At 46.5% G+C, this 23,137-nt stretch overlaps 1 protein-coding gene across 1 annotated transcript in view; it reads left to right on the forward strand.

Moving 5' to 3' along the window:
- Nucleotides 1–9,262: 9,262 nt before the first annotated feature.
- Nucleotides 9,263–23,137, forward strand: part of SMOX (spermine oxidase) — a 49,576-nt gene continuing 35,701 nt past the window's right edge. Inside the window, exon 1 of the mRNA XM_085059500.1 lies at nt 9,263–9,425. The gene's annotated coding sequence lies outside the window, so the exon portion shown is untranslated. The remainder of the gene's footprint in view (nt 9,426–23,137) is intronic.

The following is a 23,137-nucleotide window of genomic DNA, read 5'->3' on the forward strand; positions in this document are numbered from 1 at the left end:
TTTGCCTAGCTGAGTCACTTGCGTGGACAGAAACCTCACAGAAAATGTTCCTCGGTGAACAAACTACGCCAGCAACTCACTCAAAAAATCCAGGCTCCTTTTTGGTGTCCTCTGCCTGATGAATGGAGATTTTTTCTCAGTGGAATATCTCTGCTCTGAGGTGGTGTCTGGGTGCAGGGTGACCTGTGTTTCCAGCTGGCAGAACAAAGGAAGGGATCGTGTTTGAAGGCTGTTTGTTCAGTGTCCCAGTAACAGGACATTGGGCACCTGGAAACTTTGGCAAGCAAACCTGCATTTCATGATCTTTTTTTCTTTTTGTCTGAATCCTACAGAAACAGAAGGAAAAAAAAATTAGGGTTTAGGTTTTTTTTTCTTTGTAAGCAAAAAGGAAATTGTGCAAGGAGGGGGAAAAGGTTATTCCAAGCCCAAATTATCACCTGCTCACTTAAATATTGGCTCAGATGAGATAAGTGAAAGAAGAACTGAAGGAGCACAAAAAGGAGTTCTGGAAAATCCTGTATTCCAGGGAGAGGACAGTGAGAGAACAGCAAGCCAGTATCTTGGCTGTACAGGAACTAGTGGCCTGCAAATTAAATTAGTGGGATATATCCATGAAGGTGAGCTCTCACGCAATGGTAGTTGAGCTGGAAATATCTTTCTGAAGGATATTGTGGATACAGGAAGGTTCAGGAGGTAAATTGGCTAGTGAGAGATGGTGGAGTTTATTGAGAGATATCTTCTGGGCTTTACAAAGCAGACAAATCCCATCAGGCTCAGGCAATCCCTTGAGATAAAGAAGGCAAGGAGAGCTTTGGGGAGATGTGTTTTGTGTGTTTGGCTCAACCTTGAGCAAATGCTTGTGGCCTTTGTTTGGGTTTTTTTTTCATCGCTTTAACCTGAAGCAGCAGGAAGCAAAACGAGCTTGGCCACCAAAGCCACTGCACCTTGTGCCCTGTGATCAGAGCATCCCTGGGCACATGGAGCAGGAACACATTGTCTCTGTAGGTAATCCCAGGTTTGAGATGCTCCAAACGCTACCAGAGTGCTCCTTATGAGGATGCTCAGCTTTGTCTTATATTTTATTTTCTTTTCCAAGTCCCTTCTCACCTTCATCTGCACCAGCCAAAGCAGCTTCCCAAGCTGGATGGAACGTGGGCCAGAGCACTGTGTCTCTTTTTATTCTCTCAATGAGTCCCAGCAATACTGGGCAGCCAGCCTGGCATTTTGAGTGAGATTTTAAAGGCTTGCTATTACCAATCCCCTTTTGCCATTTCTCTCCCAGCAACACTGGGTTATTTTACCATTTTGGGGGGTTTAAACTCTTGTTTTGCCCTTCCTTTGGGGACTGGGACAAGGGACATGGTTCCTCAAAAATTATTTGGGTGCCAGATCCCTGCTAGCACCCATTGCCAGCTGTAATGTGCTGCTACCTCTCTCCTTCCCCTCCTCAGGGCCAGGCAAACACATTCTGTTCCTTTGGGATTATATCCTAGAGATCTGAATGTCACAGCAGGCTGTGCAGTTTAACACAGGAAACATTCATGCCTGCTATTTAAGAGAAATAAGTTTCTCGTGTTTCCCTGGGAACCAACCTGTCAATCGAGCTCACTTGACTCCCCTGTTATTAAAATAAAATGTGAAAGAGTAAATGGATATATTGCGACTTGCAGAAGGGCAAAAATGCTATCTGGGTATATTTTGTATCCAAATACACATCCTTATGTAAAGAACGAGTGTTTTTTCAGCTTATTCAGATGGATTGCTGTTCTTTTGGATTACTTTTGCTGGCACTGTTGTGTCTTCACACACAGAACTTGGAGCTGACTGTAAAAAAACCCCTGTGGCTCAGCAGTTGTTGTATTACGTCTGTGTGCAGGTTCTACACAGCACTTGCTCCCCAGGCCCCTTGGCACAGCTTTCCTGGCTGCCCGTGGCTGTACCAAGCCTGTGCTCTTTATTTCACCTCTTAGGCTGCTCCTTCAGAGCTTTCCTCTCCACCCCAGGAGTGGTTTTGCACCTCATTTTGTGCGAGTTTATAGGAGGGTTTATCTTTAAGACCTGCAGCTCGGAGAGGCGGCAGGTTATCCGTGGGGCAAGGCTATTTTTAGGGAGCGCAGTACCAGGATGGCTCACAGCCCTTGGCAGGGAACACGTGCAGAACACAAAGGCAGGCTCTGTGCTCAGGGCTGGAGAGCTGAGATGGGCAGGAGCTGGGAGCCAGGCACGGGCAGGGAGCTGTGCTGGGCAAGGAGAAGGGCTGGGAGCTGGGAGGAGGCTGCTGTGGGCACCGCAGTGCCAGGGGCTGCAGAGACTTGGGATGAAACAGGCGACATTCTCAGGATCATTCCCTGCCTTTTGCAGGCATCAGCCCTCGGCTTCTGAAGGGAAATATCCAAACCAGACACAAATTGGCTGGAAGAGAGATGTATTGTCTGAAACACCTGCTCAGTGCTGTAGATCCAAAACGAGACTCACAGGACGAGTTTGCATTTTTCCACTGTGCTTTCCCCTACCTGCTGTGAGATAAAGGCAGGAGCTGCGCTGCTGTCAGTGGCAAAGCCTCCTCCCAGATTTCCACATTCAACCCTGTTTCTTTGCACCTGCCAAATTTTCATTTCCTGGATCCTTTGTGTTCGGAATACTTTAAGTGATTGTGGTTTCATGTGACCTGTGCAGAATGGGTGAAAATGAGGTGTAAATGTCCATAGCTGCTTTCAGAAGAAGGCATGTTGGGTGAGATAAGACTGAATCTCCTGGGAATGACTTGTGAAGGATGTGCTAGAGGTGCACAAAATAGTGATAAACTGCTGAGAATTCTGCTGTTCACTGTGTCACACAGTATAAGGACATGAGAGCATCGAGGGCTGGAGTACCTCTCCTATGAGGAAAGGCTGAGTGAGCTGGGGGTGTTCAGCCTGGAGAAGTCTCCAGTGAAAACTTAGAGCCCCTTCTAGTGCCTGAAGGGGCTCCAAGAGAGCTGGGGAGGGATTTTGGACAAGGGATGGAGGGACAGGACACAGGGAATGGCTTCCCACTGCCAGAGGGCAGGGAGAGATGGGATATTGGGAAGGAATTCATCCCTGTGAGGGTGGGGAGGCTCTGGCACAGGGTGCCCAGAGAAGCTGTGGCTGCCTCTGGATCCCTGGAAGTGTCCAAGGCTAGGTTGGATGGGACTTGGAACAGCCTGGGATAGTGGAAGTTGTCCCTGCCCATCGCAGGGGGATTGGAATTAGATAATCTTTCAGGTTCCTTCCAACCCAAACCATTCTGTAATTCCATGATTCTATGATGAATGAAAACAGCCAGCTCCAAGCAAATCAAAGGATGTGCCATTGATACTATTCCTTGATGCATTGTCAATATTTACCTGAGGAGAGCAGATCAGCTCATGGAAACAAAATCCAAAGAAGGTTATTAAATGCAGAGAAACGATGTCTCCCCCACCAGGTCCCTGAGCAGAAAATAACTGGAAGCTGAGAGTGGTGAGTCCTGTTCTCCCACTTGTGGAGGCTCAGGTTGTTCCCTTGCCAGCACGCAGGTGTGTGTAGGAGATAATGCCACCTTTTAATCTGCTTTCTGCCTGTGCTCCAGGGAAAGCATTTCCAATTTTCCTCATCCAAATGAAACCAAGAGGGTACTTTGAGTATGAGACCTCACAGAAACGAAATTGTGAAGGATTTTTAAATTTAGTAGAGAGAAATGGTGGTAAGAATAAGTACTTGGGACTTGAAAAAGGCAGACATAGCAGCACATTTCAAGCTTTCAGAGTATATGCTTGCTACACCAATTTATTGAAGATTGCAAAGGATCTTCCACACATAGATTTTTTCCCCCCATTGTTGAGATTGGACACTTTTCTCAGCAGTCGTATCCTTCCAGAAATCCATGTAGGAAAGTGTTAAAGCCTGTAGCTCCCAGGATATTAGAAATAATTACTGCTTGAGCTGTCTCATTCTGGAAATCACCTTCCTAGAAGGGAATAAGGAAGAACAAACTCATGAGGGGAATTTCTCGTCCTCACCTGGACTAGTTCTATTTCTAGCCACAAAGGTGAGCTGGGTGGTTGTTCTGTGTCCAGATTCTTTATCATCACAAGGAAATATTTACGAGAGAGCTCCCTGTCACTTGGACTGCCTGTCAAATGGTGACTGAATAGCAAAGGTCATTGTTACTAATTCCTATGAACTGCTGCAGCTACACTGGGATGACTGGAAGGTCACAAGGGCTTTTTTAGCAAAGGGCAGACTCTCTGAAGTGACTTCGGAAACTGCCTGTAGCCTGAATATACTTTCAAAGGGAGGCTGCTGGGCTTTCAGGTTCCCTTTGTAGTCTTGGTAAAACCTTTTATGGACTTATTGTCAGGGGATTGTGAGGAAAAGGGGAAAAACACCCACAAGAGGCGATACTGTTTGATCTCTGCCCTTCCTCTTTGTGCTTGTGATCCACAGCGTTGCTTCAGATAAAATTTCTGGTGGGATTTTGTATTTATGTTAGAATGTTTCTGTCTCCTGCACCGGACGTGGGTTTGGTTTTTCTCCTGGGAATGTATGTTTTTGTTTGACTGTTCAAGTGTTCCTCAAGTGGGTGAATGAATCATGGAAATTCCGTATTATGGATGGATGGAAAGATAATAAAGCATTATATCTGGGCCCTCATGTTATGTTTGCTTTGCCAACTTTGCAGGTAAAAGGGATTAGTCTTTCTCTAGTAAACAAACAGTGCAGAGGATTGAAAAGTAAGCTGGGATGTTTACAGTTGCTGTAGTTGTCTAACACAGGTATTTTCAGACTGTTTTCGGTGTCCTGCTTGGGGAAACACAAGTGGCTTTGTCACTCTGTGTCACCCTGTCCAGTGCAAGAGCCAAAATCAGCGCCCAGGTACCCTTAGGATAACAACTCCTTGCTTAGAAAATCAGAATCCTCCCATTCTGAGCTCCATGTTTTCTGTTTGAGTTATATTTTAACTTCGTGAGGGTCCTGCCAGATGTCAGTGTGTGAGTGAATCAGCCAAAATCTTGAGCCAGACTCAAGAGGCCTTCTCACTGCAGTTATGCTCCTAATGCCAAAGCCAAATCTTGGCAAGAGTGGGCAACCTCTGAAGCACAGCACACCCTGTGGCTCATTTCAGGTGTCTTTGTATTGAGATTCCTGACTTCAAGTAGATAACAGCACTTTCATCAATATTTTTAAATCTGAGGATGAAAAATGCTGCACGAGAACTGTAAAAGGCAAACCCTTCTTATGACAAACATCAGGAATGTGGTGTTTTGGAGCACAGAGGGGTACTCCATGCTGCCTGCTTTTATTTGCCACTCCTGCTCTCTTTTTCAGGCTGCTGGATCTTTATCTTCCTAAAAAAAAGCTTCATGCCAGGCTTAATGCTCATCTCACCTGACAGTTCTAGGAATGGGGCATTATTGTTGGTCAATAAGAATCTAGAGAACAATCATTTAATGGTTTTAAATGCCATTAAGTCATTATTCTGCATTGCAGAAAATAAAAAAAAATCAGCATCAATCTATCCAACAGATCTCCTTGGCCAGATTTCAAACACCCCCAGACCCAGAAGCACAGCTTCATATAGTGCCCAGGTACTCTCCCACCCTCCATGTGCCCACCAGGAGCTTTCCTGATTTGTTTTCTGGAATTCCTTCCCCATCTGAAGGTGTGTGTTGAAGGACATGAGACCTGAGCAATTTCTGTCCATTCTGTGGTGCAAAAAACCCTCCCAGGAAGAGACCTTCCTGGCAATCATCACTTTTCTTTCTTCACATCGATTATGTGTCTGCATTGCAGCTCTTGGCAATTTTTTGAAGTGTGTTGCACAAGGAGATCTTTCTCCTTCCTAGTTTTTAGGGTAGGCCTTCCAGACTTTTATTGTTCACTTTATATCTCATTCTTAAACCTGTTCTTCATGTGTTCTTCCCAGAAAAGATGCTTTATTCACTGTAGGTCTGCTCACAGAAAACAAATATCAAAGGCACAAAAAGTGCTGATTTTAGGATTTCATCAAATTTCCTTGGGACTGCTGTCTGCACAAGGCACCAGCCTCAGCCATGTCTGTCAATTCCTCTTCCTTAATGCACTGAACACTGTATTAAACATGGGCTTGCAAGGCATTTTAGCTTTATTTTCCCACAGGTAATTTAATTTCTGTGTACCCTCAGAACATCTGACAAGCATTCCTAGGGCTTTGGGCTGGCTGGGCTCTGCTGCCAAATTTAAACTGGAGAAAGAGGGTAGAGCCCAGGGGACTCCTAATACCCAGAGCTTTCTAGATTTAGTTCAAATCCTTCACATCGCAGCCAAGCGAGCTCAGAGCTGGTGCAGCCCTGCAGCACAGTTGTTTATTTGCTGTGGAGGAAATAGAAGTGCCATTCAGTAGGAATTGGCTCAGCAGCTTTCCCAGCTGCTGGGTGACAAGCACCCCTCATGGGTCAGCTTCTCTGTGGGAACAGGGGGCACCAGTCTGTCCTTTGTGGCTCCTCTTTTGCTACGAACAAACATGGCCTGGATTTGAGGCAATCCTGGGGGGCAGGTGGTGCTTTGCTCTGTGAGATGCTGAGGACTGGGCAGGAAATCCTGGCTTCCTCTCCATCCTCTCCAGATAGGTATCTCCAAGCTGGACCATCAAACTGTCCCTGTTTCCTTATCATCTTGGACTTTGTCCAGTCTGGTGGGAAAGACTGCTCTTTCCAGCCAACATAACCAACCTCGTTGCCAATTCCTCTCTTTCCAGATATTGCTGGTTAAAACAGGGATATGGCTCATTTCCACAAAGTTCTTTAATTTGCAAAGCTCTGCTTCCATCTGTAGGCTCGGTGGAGACCCAATGCTGAGGCTGAGGCAGGTGTGGGAGGGCAGAGCCAGCCACCAGGCTCAGGCTGGCTGCTGGGGTGTGCTGGATGGGGACAGCCATCCCAATGGCTGCCAGGCTCACAAACCACATTCCAAACAGAGTAGTGCCATGGAATTATAGAATATCCCCAGATGGAAGGGAGCCACAAGGATCAACCAGTCCAACTCCTGGTCCTGCACAGACACCCCAACAATCCCACCCTGTGCATCCCTGAGAGCATTGTCCAAACACTCCTGGAGCTCTGGAAGCCTTGGGGCTGTGCCCATTCCCTGGGGAGCCTGGGCAGTGCCCCAGCACCCTCTGGGGGAAGAACCTTTTCCTAATATACAACTAAATCCCTGCCTGACACAGCTTCATGCCATTTCCTGACCACCAGAGAGCAGAGATCAGTGCCTGCCCTTCCACTACCTCTTATGAAGAAGCTGCAGACCATGGTGAAGCCTCTCCTGATTCTCCAGCTGAACAAATGAAGGGACCTCAGCCACTCCTTGCATGGCTTTCCCTCTAGACCCTTCCCCACCTTCATGCTGCTCCTCTGGATGCTCTCCAACAGCTTTATATCCTTCTTATATTGTTCCTTGTCCTGCACTGATTGCCAAACACTACAGTGGCTTCAGCATCTGGGTGCTTCGAGGGGCTTTGCAGGTTTGGATTCCAATGGTGACAGCAGTAGCGAAGGGCAGTTAGAGAAACTCAATGTCTGGAGGAAAACAGCCTGCAAGCACTGTATATATGAAATTGAAAACTTTGCACAGTTGTCTGATATCTGATGGAAGCTGGGAAACCCAAGTCCATATTATTCTTGCTGTTTTCCCCAGATGTTTCGGCTGGCTCAGCAACCTCAGCCCAGCTGTGCAGGTGCAAACCTCTGGCAGGCAGCTGAGCATGATTTATAAAACCTTAAAATGTTTGAAGGCAGCATGCAGACATGACTGATTTCCATCCAAGGCGCAGTCTTTCCTCCAGACTTTCCCTCCAGGCATCCAAAAGCAATTTCAGCCAGCGTTTAATGGGAAGGCTGCGGGATGTCTGAGTGTTCCAGCTCCATGGTGGACCTGCATCCCGTGAATTACACATTGCTCAACCCTGGTCACAAACTTTTTGGAAAGAAGCTGTAATTTAATAAAACCTGTGTTTACAGGGCTGCTGATTGGAGAGGAGACTTTTACCCTGCAGCTGCAAGAAAGGCATCAAATTCAGCAGGAGCAGAGACATCTTCCTTCTGCTTTAGGGCTCTGAGGGCCATGTCTCAGATTGTGACACTTGAATTTGAATTTTTTGGCTTTCCCCTCCACTTAGACGAAGTCTCCACGGCAGAGGCTCTGTGTCCAAAGCTGTTCAAGAGTATATATATCATATATAGACTCACAGAATGGTTTGGGTTGGAAGGGACATTAAAGATCATTCAGTTCCAACCCCCCTGCTATGGCAGGGACACCTTCCACTAGACCAGGTTGCTCAGAGCTTTATCCAACCTGGTACTGAAAATTTCCAGGGATGGGGTGTCCAACATACATTTAGTATATGTATATATACATAACAGATGTGTATTATAGTATATATATATATACACAATTAGTACATGTACATATATATATATAAAATACATGTCTTATAGTACATATACTGAGTATATATTATGTATACATACATATAATATATATTATGTATATTATGTATATACATAATATATATATTATGCATACATATAGTTACTTGGCAAATACATTATTTATTATGTGCACATATATATACTACATATAGTGTTTATATGCATATATGTGTATATATATACATGCTGGAGAAGATCCTTTGCTGGCTTTTAGGGGTATTTCAGCTGAAAAAAGGTTAAACCTATGCCTGTTTTTGATTTTTTATAACTTTTTTTCCCCAGTATATCGCACTGACTCGATACACTGCAACTGCGTGAACGCTGATATCAAAGAGTAGCAGAAAACAGCTGGTGAGAGATAAGAAAGTGTGACGGTGTTTGGGCAGGATTGGGGTGGGCTGTCTTCTTCTGGTCCACAGGCTGGGCTTTAATGGTGAGGCGGACCCTGCTGAGATAAATTTCATTGTCTGGACAGGAATAGGAAAGAACTGTGCAGGAATTAAGTGTTTTTCCACACTGGGTCTGCTCTGTGGTTTGCAGAACGCCTCGGGGCAGCAGTTTCACAGCAGCCTTGAAGTGCGGCGGCAACCGCAAAAGGTGAAAAAGACCCGTCCCGCTTGGGAAGAAAATCAGCTTTATAGCGCTTATTTCACCAAACAGGCGCTGTTATCCTTGAGTTCCAAGCTCAAGTGGCCCAGGATCACGAGCGGGGCGGAGGCAGCGGCTGAGGCGGAGAAGGGGAAAGCGGGGGAGGAGGAGGCGGGGATGCTCGAGGCGGAGCCGGGGCGGGCCGCAGGGGAGGCGGCTGGAAAACAGGCCGGCGCTGGTTCTCGGCCCGCAGTGCCCGCAGCCGCCGCTCAGCCGCGCCGGGAGCCGCTCAGCCGCGGGAGGCAGCGAGGCGAGAGCCGGGCGGGCGCCCCGACCCCGACAGTCCCCTCCGGCACCGCACAGAGAGGTACGCGGCGGGCGGCGGCCCCGGGCCCCTCGCAGGGTGTCCCCGCAGGGTGTCCCCTCAGGGTCCCCGCGGCCCCGCAGCCGCCACCTGCGGCGGGAGGGCCGGTGCCGCCCCGCCGGGGCTGCCGGGCTCCGTGCCCGCTCCGAGCGCCCGGGGAGCCCGGGGAGAGGGCGGGGGGCTTTGTCTGAGGGCACAGAGCGGGACGTGTCCCACACACCACCGCCCCGAGCCGCTGCGGGGGCCGTGCCCGGTGCCCCATCCCGCACACCTGCCCGAGGGGCCGTGCCCGGTGCCCCATCCCCAACACCTCCCTGAGGGTCCAGCCGAGTGCCCAAACCCACACATGATCCCGGAGGAGCCAGCCCCGTGCCCCATCCCACACACACCCCGAGGGTGTTCCCCATCCCACAGTCCCACCTCCCCAAACTACTCCAGGGGACGTTGTCCCGAGCCCATCCCACACACACCAAACCATCCCAGGAATTTGCTGACCCTCCGCCCCTTGGCATCCCAGCCAGGCGCAGAGCAGGTGTCATCCCTACCGCTGTTTTTGGGGACGGTGGGAGAAAGGATCTCCCTCTCGGCTAAGGGCAGAGCACCCATGGATGTGTTGGGGTTTTGGGATGGTTTGGGTGTGTTTTTTCCCCTCCGTGTGTTGATGGCAGCGTATCTCCCGCATGTGATACGAGTCGTGCCTCCGCATTCCCGGTGATGACACCGAGAGGAAAGGTTAAGTGGGGAAGTCACCGCGGTGGGGATGTGAATGACGAGCGGTGAAGACTCGCAGCCTGTTTGTGTTTGTGGTGTTTTCTTGTTTACACAAAGCTGTTACAATACCGGGGGCTTGGCGGCTCGCACCGATCTGGTGTTTTCAGTTGAATCCTTTGATTTACGCGGAATTGCTCTGTCTTTGAGATCGCTGTGATAAATGAGGGATTAGTCCTGGGTGCGGGGTAGTGAAATTCACAAAGCCAATTGTTAGTTACCAAACCCGACCTCAAAACAAAGCTTTTATTTACATCCTCAACTTCAGACACAGAGCTACCCTGCTGCATCCTTGCTCTGCTCATCCCAAAAAATGCTTTCCGTGGATTATAGACATGCTGCTTCAAACCTAGTGCCGGGACCAGCTGTAATTGCCTGATATATTAGATGCAAACACGAGCTTTACGTAAAAAGTGAAACCATATGTATCGGCTAACACACGTCCACTCTGTGATCCTGCACAAACAAAGTCGAGCCCAGAGCTCTGTCCTTAGCTCACCCTGTTGATCCACTTTTCCCGTAGCCTCTACGACGCAGTCCTGTTCCCAGAGTTACCAGACAGGTTTAGTGGAGAACAAGAAATCAGCCCAGGAGCATTTCTGTGTGTGTTGTGCAAGAATGCTGTTATGTTCTCAGTCCCTTACAGATGTTGTTCTATTGACTTAGTGATAACATTTTGCTCTCCTAGGTCCTTTTCCCTTTCCAGATTGTTAGGCCAGCACTTACTAATCTTTTATGGCACTGCTGTGGAACAGATGTACCGTGTTTTTTAGGGAGTAGCAGGCTGTGTGGTTTCAGCTGGCTTTGCCTCTAAAAAAACCCAGCACTGCCTTTCCCTCGTGCTGCTGTTGTGGAGTGGGTAGTAGGACTAGGAAGCCTATTTGAATGACTACTGAGCTGGCAAAAATCCAGCTGTCTTGGGTCTGACTCAGTGCCTGGATCCAGATCATTGTGTGGCTGGTCAAATGTTTACCTGGGCATCCTTGGGCTTGGAGGAGCATCCAGCTGGTATTTTGGCTAAATTATGTGTGGAAAGGGGTGTAGAGGTTTGAGGCTTTAAGTCCTAAAGATGCTGGCTGATGTTGGGTGCTGCAGTCGTTTATCCCTCCCCATCCTTTGGCTCCATGGAGCAGCTGCTCTGGAGCTGTTCTGCTTTGTGCCACGCTTCCCTGAAATGCTGGAGTGTGTGGCTGGAGCGCCACAAACCCACTGCACGTGTCCTGGGCTCCTGTGTCCTCATCCCTGCTGCTGCAAGCACTCGTGGTTGTCTCTCTCTGGTTTGAGCTGGAAGGGCTTTCTCCCTGTTGTGTCTCTTTCACCAGAAAGTGCCTGAGTGCTGCACAAGTTAGCTATGGTGTGTCTGAAACTCAGTGTTTTCCTGGGATGGAGGAATCTCAGTTGACTTGGTGGCATCGGAGGCGTAGAGTTTGCAAAGCACTGTCAAATTCCTTACAAACAGCAGACTTAGCGGTTTCTGGGCTCCTTACAGCATCTAAGAGGTGTGATGGTGCTTTTACTGACCTCCACCTTAGCCAAGTAATGTAATTTGGGTTTTTCCTCAATCCTCCATCCTCAAAAACTATCGAACTCCTGCCCATCTCTGCCTCAGAAGCTTGGAGGAGTATTCCTGCACCCTGCTGCTGGCCTCAGAAGTGTATCTGCCTGTCTCTCAACCCCACTTCTTGCACTTCATGTTTTCTGTTTCTGTCATCTCACTGAAAAGTAATCCCTTCTAATCAAACCTAAGGTTCTCCAACTAAATTCCTGCTGGCCCAAGAGAGTGTCTAAGGAAAATTGTGATGCTGACTTCTGAAGTATGTGGATTTACTTTGCGTGATTGGGTTATACAAAAAAGAGAGAGAAATTATTTTCTCTGTTCTTTTTATGAATATCAAAACACAGCCTGCTGTGTTTCACAAATCTCACTGCTGTCTCCTTCTCTCAGTAATTGCAATTAACAGACCAGAAAATGGAAAAATGTAGAAATACCCTTTCCCAGTGGCCACAAACATTAGTCCTCTCCAGAAGTTAATGAAGTCAAGTCTATGGAAATTAAATAACTGATTTTTTTTAGTTCTGTTGGTGAGCTAAAACATTGTGTCAGAGTGGTAAATAAATAAAGAGCTATGAAGATTACCTCTTGGAATTGATGTGGGTGAAGAATGGATTTGAACTCTTCTTTCTCTGGAGAGTTTAAACCTCTAGCTTCAAGATGTGGCTTAGGGATCTGTCCTGCTCTGCTTGGGTGCAAAAACCAATCTAAGCACAGCAGTAATGTGGGAGAGAGATGGTAACCCACCATGGGAATAGGGATGAGAAGCATAACCATAAAAACCCAAATGCAGCCAATTCATCAAATTATGGAATCCTAAAACACAAGCAGTTTAACAAATGGCATCCCCAAACCACCTTTCATTGTTTTCTTGTTGGGGGAACATGAAAATTTTCAGCCACCTTGATTTTGTGTCCCATTTTCACTGGCGCCATTGATGTGATAGCTTTGCTGTGTCTGGGCATTCTGTGCTCTGTGTCGAGGGCATGTAGGTGTGTGCACAGTGATAAATCTTGACTTTATAGAACTCATCCTGGAAATTGGTTGAAAATCTTTCCCTTTTCTTTGTCCCCCCCCACTAATATTTCAATGGTTTCTTTTTTGTTTTAAGAAAAGATTCTATAAATACCATGGGTGGGAATAGGAACCACTCAGAAAATAAATTTTCCTGGCGACTGCAGTTACCACCATGGGCTTGGTGGCACCTGAGGAGCATGTTGGTGTGGTGCAGGTGTTTCACGTGGTGTGTGGCTCTGCTCCGGAGAGTGGCTTTGTAGGAACTCTGGGGGTGTCTACTTGGAGAAGAGGAAGCTCTGGAGATACCTTTGACCACCTTCTGGTGCCTAAAAGGGTTCCAACAGAGCTGGAGAGGGACTTTGGATAAGAGCCTGGAGTGACTGGACAAGGGGGAATGGCTTCCCACTGACAGAGGGGACTTTTAGATTAGATATTAGGAAGAAATTCTTTACTCAGAAGGTGATGAGGCCTTGGCACACAAGCTGTGGTTGCCCCTGAATCCCTGGAATTGTCCAAGACCAGGTTGGATGGGACTTGGAGCAACCTGGGATAGTGGAAGCTGTCCCTGCCCATGGCAGGAGGTGGAACAAGATGAGCTTTCTGTGTCTTCCAACCCAAACCAGTGAATCAGCCAGCAACCCTGAGCTGTGGATACCACAGCATAAAGGGTTTTTATAACAATGTATTTGCTGTCTGAGCCAGACAGCAGCATGACAAGGACATTTGCTTTGGGAGATGCGCTCTATATTCTGGTGACCTTTTCCTCTGGAAGTCTTCAAATGCAGTAAATGTGGTGGTGTTTGGTGAATTTTAATCATGCCCTTGGTTTTAAGTGCAATTTTGGTGTAATTTTTCATGGCAACTGAAGTTTTTGTTTTGTGGCATCTTGGGGCCAGCGCTGGGAGGTTGCAAGGATGGGATGTAAGGGAAGTTTTAAGGATGCAGCAGGGAGTGTTTTGGCTCTGGGAAAGGCCTGGGTTGCTCTGAAGGTGATGAGCTCATCAGCAGGAATGTAATGCAAGAGGGGTTAAAAAGCCCCTCCCTGCTTTTCCAGCTGGAGTTTGATCCCTGAGCTTTTTCCGGGTAGTTCTCTGCTACTAGGCCATGCTTTAAGTCTCAGTTAAACAAGGTAGTTATTGTTGGTGCTCTCTAATTCCAAGTGATGTTGGCTGGGAGCGTGCTGGGTCTGAGGGAAACACATTTTGCAGCCCCAGAGTAGTGATTTATACAAGGTTGGTGTTGGATATTCCCTCTTTGGGACAGTTTTCCACTTCATGCTCTGAGACCACGTTTCTCTCACTTCCTGCAGTAGAAGAATGGAGGGAACACTGGGGGCCACGGGACAGATCAGTGCCAGAAGTGGAGGGGGCTGCGAGTAAGGAGATCTCAGCTGTGGGGGGCCCAAAGAGCTGAACTGACATAAACCCAGAAAATTTCAGCTTGTGGAGAATTTTTGGTTTGGTAACTTCATTTCTTATATCCAATAATTCTTTTAAAAGCTGCGAAGTCTGTATAATGGTTTGAAAAGTTGATTTAATTCCACTTTGTTTTGTGTGTGTATGTACTTACTGAGTTCAAAGGCAGGAACTACCTTTTAAGAAATAAGAAAATATTTGTTTTCCTGGCTGATGAAGTAGCAAACTAAATGGGTGTAGATAACTTTTGAAGAATGGATACTTAGTTATTAATTTCTTCACAATTCATTATTCCACATAATGCCAGATTTTCCTTAAGAGTGTCCTTTAGATTGAGCTGAGTGGCATGGAACAGTGTAGGTTGCTGGCATGCTTGGAATGACTGAAATATTCAACAGGATATGGTGATGTTTGCACACTTTGAGAAGGGGGGAGAAAAAAAGCACATTGGTTTTGGATCATTTGTGTTTTGCAGTACTTACTCAAGCTCCCTTGTAGCTGATGTAGGCAGAAAATGCCTTGTGCTAAGGTAGTCCTGGCCTGTTTCTGAGAATTGCATAGAAAAGGGGGAGTTTATTTTCCTTTATAAGAGTTGGTTCAGTTAAATTAATTTTTCAGGACAGGTGGGGAATGGATTTTCTCCCAAAGGGGTCGCACAGGTGCAACATTCAAGTGTGCTCACCTCACGTTTCTGTTGGATGGGCATTTAGTCTGAAACTGAATTAAAAGTTCTCCTGTCCCATGGGATGCATGTTCCAGGATAGAGATTTAACCTCCTGCTTTGATCTCCAGTCATCTTCTAACAGGATTTTCTTTTTTGGAATCAGTCACTGTTGTGATCCCAGAGGACTCTGCCAGGAAGAAGTGCCTGGTAATCCTTTGGTCGAACTCCTGAAGCTCCCAGACTCTTTGGGAAAGCCTGCAAGCTGGCACGAGGGTTGTTTTGCAAGAGCCTGGCTTCAGGAGTGGAACTGCCCTGAGATGTTTTCTCTGAGCTGCCCTGTCTCCGACTGCTTGTTTCCTCTCTTGCATAACTCTTTTCCAGTGCTGTCAGAGCTGGGTGACTTAGATTTAAGATGCTACTTCTAGGAAAAGGGGTCATCCTATTCCTGTGCATGTTCTGTGGGTGTGAGATCTTGGTCAGGGAGGCCACACACCTGGCAGAAGATTATTATTTTTATGGGGTTATTTTTCAGTTGGATCCAATCCCTGGCCAGTCCCGTGACTGCTGCTCTCAGCACTACACGTACAGTCAGGGCTGTCCTTTAAGGACAATGCAAACGGGGATCTAAGTTTTCTGGGATTGCACAACTGTGCCCTCAGATGTGCCAGGGTGTGCTGACAAACACATGGGTAGATATAGCTAGAATGTGATCCCAGCTATACACGTGTGAGTATTTCTCCCTGGGACCACTTCTGTCATCTTTCTCCCTGTGTTGTTCCACAGACAGACACGATAGAGCTTGGAGGTTGACTTTGGATTTTCAAGAATGAGCGAAGAGGACTGAGGGGGGCATGTGAGGAAGCAAAAATTCCTAAAACCCCTTTGGTAGGTCGGGCTTTAACCCTGAGATGAAGGTTGGTACTTCGGAGTCTGCAGTTCACACTCGGCTGCTCGGATGCTCTGATCCCACGGGACACTTTGTGCCGTTCATTAATGCTTGCAGGAGCACAAAGTGCTCCTAGCAGACTAAATTAAACGTCCTTTTCTAGTCGTGGGGAGCTCACACCATCGCTCCAGTGTCACAATGGCAGCTGGTGTCTCTGTTTAGGCTTTGAGAGAACTTGACAAAGGGCTGAGTGTGACCGCGGGCTTTGGAGTGAAGCACCGGGTCATTACCCTTTTTGTCCCCTGATTCCCTTGGGGTGGGATCCAAGGCTGCGTGGCGGGCAGGGATCCAGTCACGAAGATCTTGCACAGGAAAATATTCCAGGGAAGAACAGAAGAAAGGCCTGGAGAGAAAAAAGAGAGAACTGCTCTGACTGCAGGGTGAGATGGGAAGGGGGCAATGGGAGGGAAAGTGGGGATGAGCTCCTGTTAATAATTGTTCTCATGCTGGGGGATGTGAGAGGGGCTGTGTTGTTGGGAAGGCTGTGCTGGGCAGCTCCTGCTGCCTGTTCTGTCAGTGCAGCTCTTTGTGTTTTCCCTGTATTGCTCCTCCAGGAATGGAGGGAGAAGGTACCATGTGGGAACAGGCAGCTGCTGCACATGGGATCTCACTGTGTTTCTTCAGTGTATGATGGAAGTACTGACGAGGCTTGCATGCTCTGGGGCTGCTGCTGACGTGCTCTGTTGTCATATTTGTGTTACAAGTGAAGAGCAGCAGGGCCGGAAAGGACCTTAAGTTGTCTAATCTGACCTCCTGCGCCAAGGCTGGGTCAGATCTATCTGAACTTTCCCAGCAGATGTTTGTCCAACCCAGTTGTTAAAGGCCTCCAGTGACAGACTTTCCTCATCCTCTCTGGGTGATCCTTGAAAGTCCTTCGTTGTTCTTGCCATTACAGAGATTTTCCTAGTTTCTGACTTTGATTTCTTGTGCTGCAGTTGAGAATTGCTGCCCTCTTGCCCTTTTGTTACTGTTGAGAGCAAGCTGTTCAGTCCTCTGGAGCTGCCTTTGGGAATCTCTGGGCTGTGTCTTCCTTGAGCTGCAGGGACCAAAACTTGCCTGGAGTGCTCTGTCTGGTACCTGCCTGTACTGAGCCAGCAAACAGCATTTTGTGCCTGTCATGTAGACTTTTGGGGTGTGATGGGTGCATTTGAGTTTTGGACAGAGCACCGATAAAGTGTTTTGTTATGGAAAGTTTTATTATGTCTCTTTGCCCATCGTAAAAACAGAGCACGTGCTCTTCCTGCTCAAGTGCTGTCTTTTCCACAGGGATATATTCTGGATCTCTGACTGTTCCAGAATAATTCCTCCCTGTCGTAAGGTGAAGGAAGTCCTTGCCAGCTGCCCTGACCAAGGCTTTCCCCATGATTAGCTCAATTACAGCTCAGCCATTGTGCTTTCCTGCTCTGACCTGCCAGCTGTAGCTCAGGAGTGACTTTCTGTTCTCCCTCCCTGCCATGATTACACTCTGTGAATCTGATTTTGTACCTACTGACCCTTTGTTTTCCTGAAGGATTCAGTTATGCATACATTTCTAAAGCTGGTAAAACATGCATATGAAGATTTTGAGAGGTAGCACTCAGACATAAAACATGACAGAAAACAGATCAGCACTAGAAGCATTATTTGCTAAGGTAAACTCCTTCACTATTTTTTGGGGAAAAAAAAAAACTTGCCTGTGTGTGTTGTTCCAGGCATTTTCTCTGGATCTATTAACACCTCTCATACCTTTCAGCGGGAGAGAGTAGGAAGTGTGTGTGAAAGGTCTGTCTGCACACAGAGAGCCTTTGTCCTGAGACAACTGAAGAAGCTCTCACCTAAATGAAGGCTGGTCTGGACAGGTCTGAAACATCTCTTGGCATCGACTTGTGTTTATTGCTGTGGGAAGAGCAGGTAGGGAGGAGCAGTCTGGCTTTTTTTGTTTGAACTATCAGTATGTGTCTTCAAATGCCTCAGTTTTCTTGCAGAGCTTTTGTATGATAACTTGTGTAATGAGAGTCCCCAGTTTCTCTTGTTCTCTTTCCAACTGCAGTGAAAGCTCTGGTGTTTTATTCCTTACCTTTTTTCTCTGTCACCTGCAGATGCCGGGATCTTAAGTCATGTGGAAGGTATTTTATTGACAGCTTTAGAGTCTGAGGTACTTGTTAGCACTGAACAGGTGTAGAGTGATGTAGAATGTTGGGCAAAATCCCTTTTCTAGTGTTCCTTGATAAAGATTTATTAGAACTGAAGAGTAAGTGAAGTGGCACAAGAGATTTGAAGCTCTCTTATCTGATCTTCTGCTTCAGACAGGGCCAGAATCAAAGGTAGGTTTCTTGTGAACTTTTTTGGACTTTTTTAGTAAAGAGTGGCAGGTTGATGCAGTGCTTAGTGCTCTTGTGGAGAGGAATATTTTCCTCCTGTCCGATCAGTATTTCCCTGGCTGTCAGTCGTTCCCATTGCTTCTTGTCCTTTTGTTTCTGCCATCCAGTCTGGCTCCATCTGCTCAGTAAACCCCAGTGAAGCCGTTGAAGACAGTAATTGGATCCCCTACTAACCACCATTTCTTCTCCAAGTTCAACAACCCCTGTTCCCTCATTCCCTTCTCACATCAGGTGTTCCAGTCTGTTGGCTGCTGCCTTCCCAGCTCAGTGATCCAAGCAAATTTGAACCACAGAATCATGGAATCACAGCATGGTTTGGGTTGAAAGGGACCAGAAACACCAACTTGTTCCACCCCCTGCTATGGGCAGGGACACCTCCCACTATCCCAGGTTGCTCCAAGCCCTGTCCAACGTGGCCTTGGATACTTCTAGGTATCCAAGGGCAGCCACAGCTTCTCTGAGCAACTTCTGCTAATCCCTCACTACCCTCCCAGGAAAGGATTTCATCCCAATATCCCATCTAACCCTGCCCTCTGTCAGTTTAAAGCTGCATGTTTTGCCCATCCAATCCCTATCTCCCCATTTTTCTATGTTGATAAGGCCCTGGACTCTTGTTCTTTCCGCCCACATTGATGGCTATTATCTTGTTTTTAAACAGAGAGTAAAGCCAGAGGGTTCAATTCAGAGGAGTCAAACTCTGAATTTTCGTGCTGGATTTGGAAGGAGAGGTCTGCCCTCAGGCTGTGTCCTGCATGCTTGCCTGGACTAGTCTGTTCTTAAGGAACATTTCTGGTTTAAATGGATCCAGCCTAATCTCACACCTGGTGTTTTTTAATTTTGTTGCTCTCCACAAGGTTTTCTCAGGTCTGCTGTTCCAAAAAGCACAGCAGTGTGCAGCTAAGGGCAGGACTTTGCAAGGCATAGCTGAGTGCTTTCCAAGGGTCATCACTTGGGCTTTGCCTTCATGCACCTGTGGGACATTGCTGAACCTTACCATTTTACCTTGACCCTTTGAGAGTCTTTTCTGGAGTCTTGCTGAATAGGATGTTGCTCCCCATTTTTGTATTTGTACCTGTGGATTCTCTTTCTTAAGTATTTCCTGTTGTAGGTATTGGACCAGTGCATCAAGATCATTTAGGAATTGAAATCTGTACACCGTGGTGCTTGCAAATCCTCCCAGCTGAATCATCTGTTGGGTTTGTGGCCATACATTCCAGTCTGTCATCCACACTGGTAATAAAAATACTGCACAGCTCTCATGCCTGGCTGGACCCGCTTTCCAGTGCCCTCCCCAATAGATAACAAACCCTGGATAATTATGCTTGGAGAAGGATGTTGTCATGCAGCCATTTTATGGTGATTACATCTAATTCGTGTTTCCTTAGGTGGATCTTATGGGAATATCATGTGGAACAGCATCAGAGCTAATAAAGATTGCATTTCTGAATCGCCTTATCACTCCTGTACATTTTTTCCCGGTGATGCACAGATCCTTTAATGCTCCATAGATTTCTGATGCTAAAAGGGACCTAAAAAGTGATGAGACCTGTGTAGTCCACACTGAAAGTTCAGCTGAGCGAGTTCCACCATTATGATCAGGAGTTTCATAACGGGACAGTTGTGACATGACAGCTCCAGGAGATCAAGAGGAAACAAATGTGATGTGTTTATGGATCCCAAACAAAATTAAACAATTACCTGAATCCAGTCTTCGGAGCAGCCTTTGAACGAATCCCAACCCTTTTTCTGCAAGGGCTGGGAACATAAAGAACGTGTCTAATCTGTACTGATATCAGCCAGCAGTTATCAGTGCCTACGTGCTGTTACTCAGATCTCGTTAGCTGCCTAATTGGATAACAGGCAGGACACTTCACAACTGCATAAGTATATTAAGCTTAATCTGCTCTGGAGCAGGGAGGGGAAGATGTGCTCGGTGACAAATGGGCACAAGAAGATGCACAGTGGGGCAGGGGTGTAAATATGGGGCTGTGTCCCTGTCACTTCAGTCCCAGGAACTTTCTGAAGCAGAGGCTCTGTGTGTCTGTATCATTTACATCAATACTGGAGTCCCGGAGCAGAGAGTTGCAGCACTTTCAGACTTTGCCCATGTTGGCCAGGCAACTTCACCTTCAAAAGCACAGGTTTTCTAGTAGTTAAATCCCTTTCTGATTTCTTGTTAATAAAACATGTGGCATAACTTAATTCCTGTTTTAAAATCCAACATGATAGAACAGAGAGAAGCATCCTGTGTGTTTTTGTGACACCTGGACTTTTGCAGCATATTTCTGGTCCTAAAGCTTGTTTATAGTACATGCGGATGCACAGTGGACCAGATCAGAAAGCTTGCACAGTTCTGTACATGGAGAGGAGAAGCTATTTGATTATTAAATACTCTTCCCCTTTTTTCCTGAGAAGATGCAGTTACTGCAGTTACTCAGTTTGAAACTTTTAGGGTGGGTTGCTGCTTTCCAAAGGTGCAACAAAACCTAAGTCAGATTGTTGGACAAGATGTGGATATGAGCACATTTCATGAGCTGTCACCACCTGTTCTATTCTCAGGAGAAGGTGGTAACAAGGGACATTTCTGGGTGCAAAAGATGCATCTGCTAAGGGGATCTTTAGCTCAAGGTAATGGTACAGTTACTGTGTGGACCATGTCCTCTCCATGTATTTTCTGGATTCCCCTGGGATTGATGAAATGTTTTCACACAAGACTCAAATTGACCCTGACTTTTGGCCCTGTATCTTGGGTGGGGTGCCTACAGTTTTTTCGTTTATTTCTTGCTTAACCTGGTATGAAAAGTATCTTCATTTTGTGCTGTCCAGCATCTGCCAGTAGCTGGCAGGAAAGACAGGAGCCAACCCCTTAATCTGTAAGTGTTTTAAGCAAATGTAAACTCCATTAAGTGTGTTTATCACTGAGCAGCTCATTCCCAGCTGTGTGAAGCACCTTGTGGTTGGTTTGTATGGGATGTACAGAGGATTCTCTGCTGCTTTGTCTTGACATCTGTGTGACCAAGAAGGGTTAAGAGCAAGGCACTTGTCTGTGTGAGGAAACTATTCCACTGTATTGTGAATTTCAAGCATGCTGAGTATCCCATGGAAAATGTTATTTAAAAACAGAACCTCTTAATCACTTTTATTTTGGATGAAAGGAAGATTGTAGGTTATTTGGTCCATTTTGGCGTAGACAAATTCCCAAATGGATGAACTAAAGAACAGTGGCTAATGCACAAGAGTTTTCATAGTTACCTACACCTGATCTAGTGCCTAGACTAAAAGCATGGTCAGCAGGGAAAAACAGTGGTTTTTTCCAAAGGGTAGCTCACAATCTCAGGAACCAAAGTCCCGGGACAGGCTCTGGAGAGAGCCTGTGTCCTTGTTTTCCTTACATAGTCCCTCTGAGGGAGGTAGCACTGATGGGAGGTAGCTGCAGGGAACTCTTGTCTTCTGTTGCTCCTGCCTGGGTCCTGTGCAATTGGAGGCATCCAGAAGAAATGAAGGAGAGTGGTCTGCTACACATGGTCTCTCCAAAATGCTGGATGTGTTGATAGCATGTTTTCTGGAGCAATAAATACCAATATTGCCTTTATCTCCCGTCCCAATCTGCTGGGTATTGATGTGGACTCAATCAGTCATCGACTTTGAGTCAGGCTTGACTTCAACCTGTACTTATTAAAGGGTGAAGAATGCTCTGTCATATGCAGTTGATAAGGGAATTCAGAAATAAAAGTGCATATTAAACTGTCAGTAGCATTTTTTCCTCCTTTATCTGGAAAAAAAATAATGGCATGGCTTGTTTTCTTCCTCCTGCGTGGGCAATATCTAGACATGCCCAGCACTTGCAGGATTGTTTTTCAAACCCAAGATAACCCTTAGGGTGGTCCTGTCTGGCCTCTGCCTGCTGCAGATCAAACCCACACCCAAAAATGCAGGAATCAAAAGCAGAATGCCTGCTTGGTTGGTCTGCAGTGTCTTATTGACAGAAAGCTTTAAAAATGCGCATTTTCAGGAAAATGAGGAGGTGAGATTTGTGACACCACAGGCTCATCTTGCCCTTGTGGCTGAGTGTGGATGAGCTGTCCTTATAGAGGGAGCCATGGTAGGATCGTGTCACTCTAGGTCTTCATTAGGGTCTTTAAGCACTATTTTAAGTTTCCTGAGCTTAAGTCATAGAACATCTGATGCCTGGAGTCAAGGCCTGGCTTGTGACAGGCAGTCCTTTGGAAAGCTGTGCAAAGATCCCCGTGTCTCTCCAAAGCAGTGCCCTGTATTTCAGAAAGGAACATTGTGAGCGAGGAGAACAAGTTTCAGATCACATGTTCCCCAGCAAATACTGTCCTTTCGATAGGAAGACTTGTTGGAGAATGTTAATTGAGTCCCTTTTTAAATGAAGGAGGCTTTGCTTCCTTCCCAAGTTTTCAAAACAAATTTTCCAAATACAGTGCCTATGTTTCATTCAAGTGTAAATCCTTTCTCTTTAACCTGGAAGTTATCCCAGAAAAAAGCCTATCCATTCACTGCAGGACAGACCTTTGTGGTTGTAGTGGAAAAAAAAGAAGTGGATCAAATTGTCCAAACAGGAAGGGAATTAAGAAAAGCCTTTGCTCAGTGAGCAGAGCTCTCATTTCAGTTTAAATGGTGTCCTACAAATTCCACTTTACATCTCCATTGCTTTTGAAGCATCACACAATGATTGAGGTGTCTGCTAAATTTAGAAATTACAATTTTTTCCTGCCAACACGCCAGCCTAGCTGTAGGGATTTCAGCATGTAGTTAGGGGATGGATGCAAGCAGTGATTTGAAATTTACTGGCTTGTTATCTCATCTGACTTGCACATAGCTCAGTCCTGGTGGGGATTTAATACCTTACACTGATTCCTTTTCATTCGAGGGCATTAAAGGAAATGCTTTTCTGGCACAGCCAGGTGCTTGTGCTGTTTGATATTCACTGAAGCTGAGGTACTGAAAGGATCAAGTGTGGTGTGCTGAA

This window comes from Lichenostomus cassidix, chromosome 4 (genome assembly GCF_008360975.1).
Source record: "Lichenostomus cassidix isolate B80296 chromosome 4, HeHo_3.0, whole genome shotgun sequence".
NCBI classification, from domain to species: Eukaryota; Metazoa; Chordata; class Aves; order Passeriformes; family Meliphagidae; genus Lichenostomus; species Lichenostomus cassidix.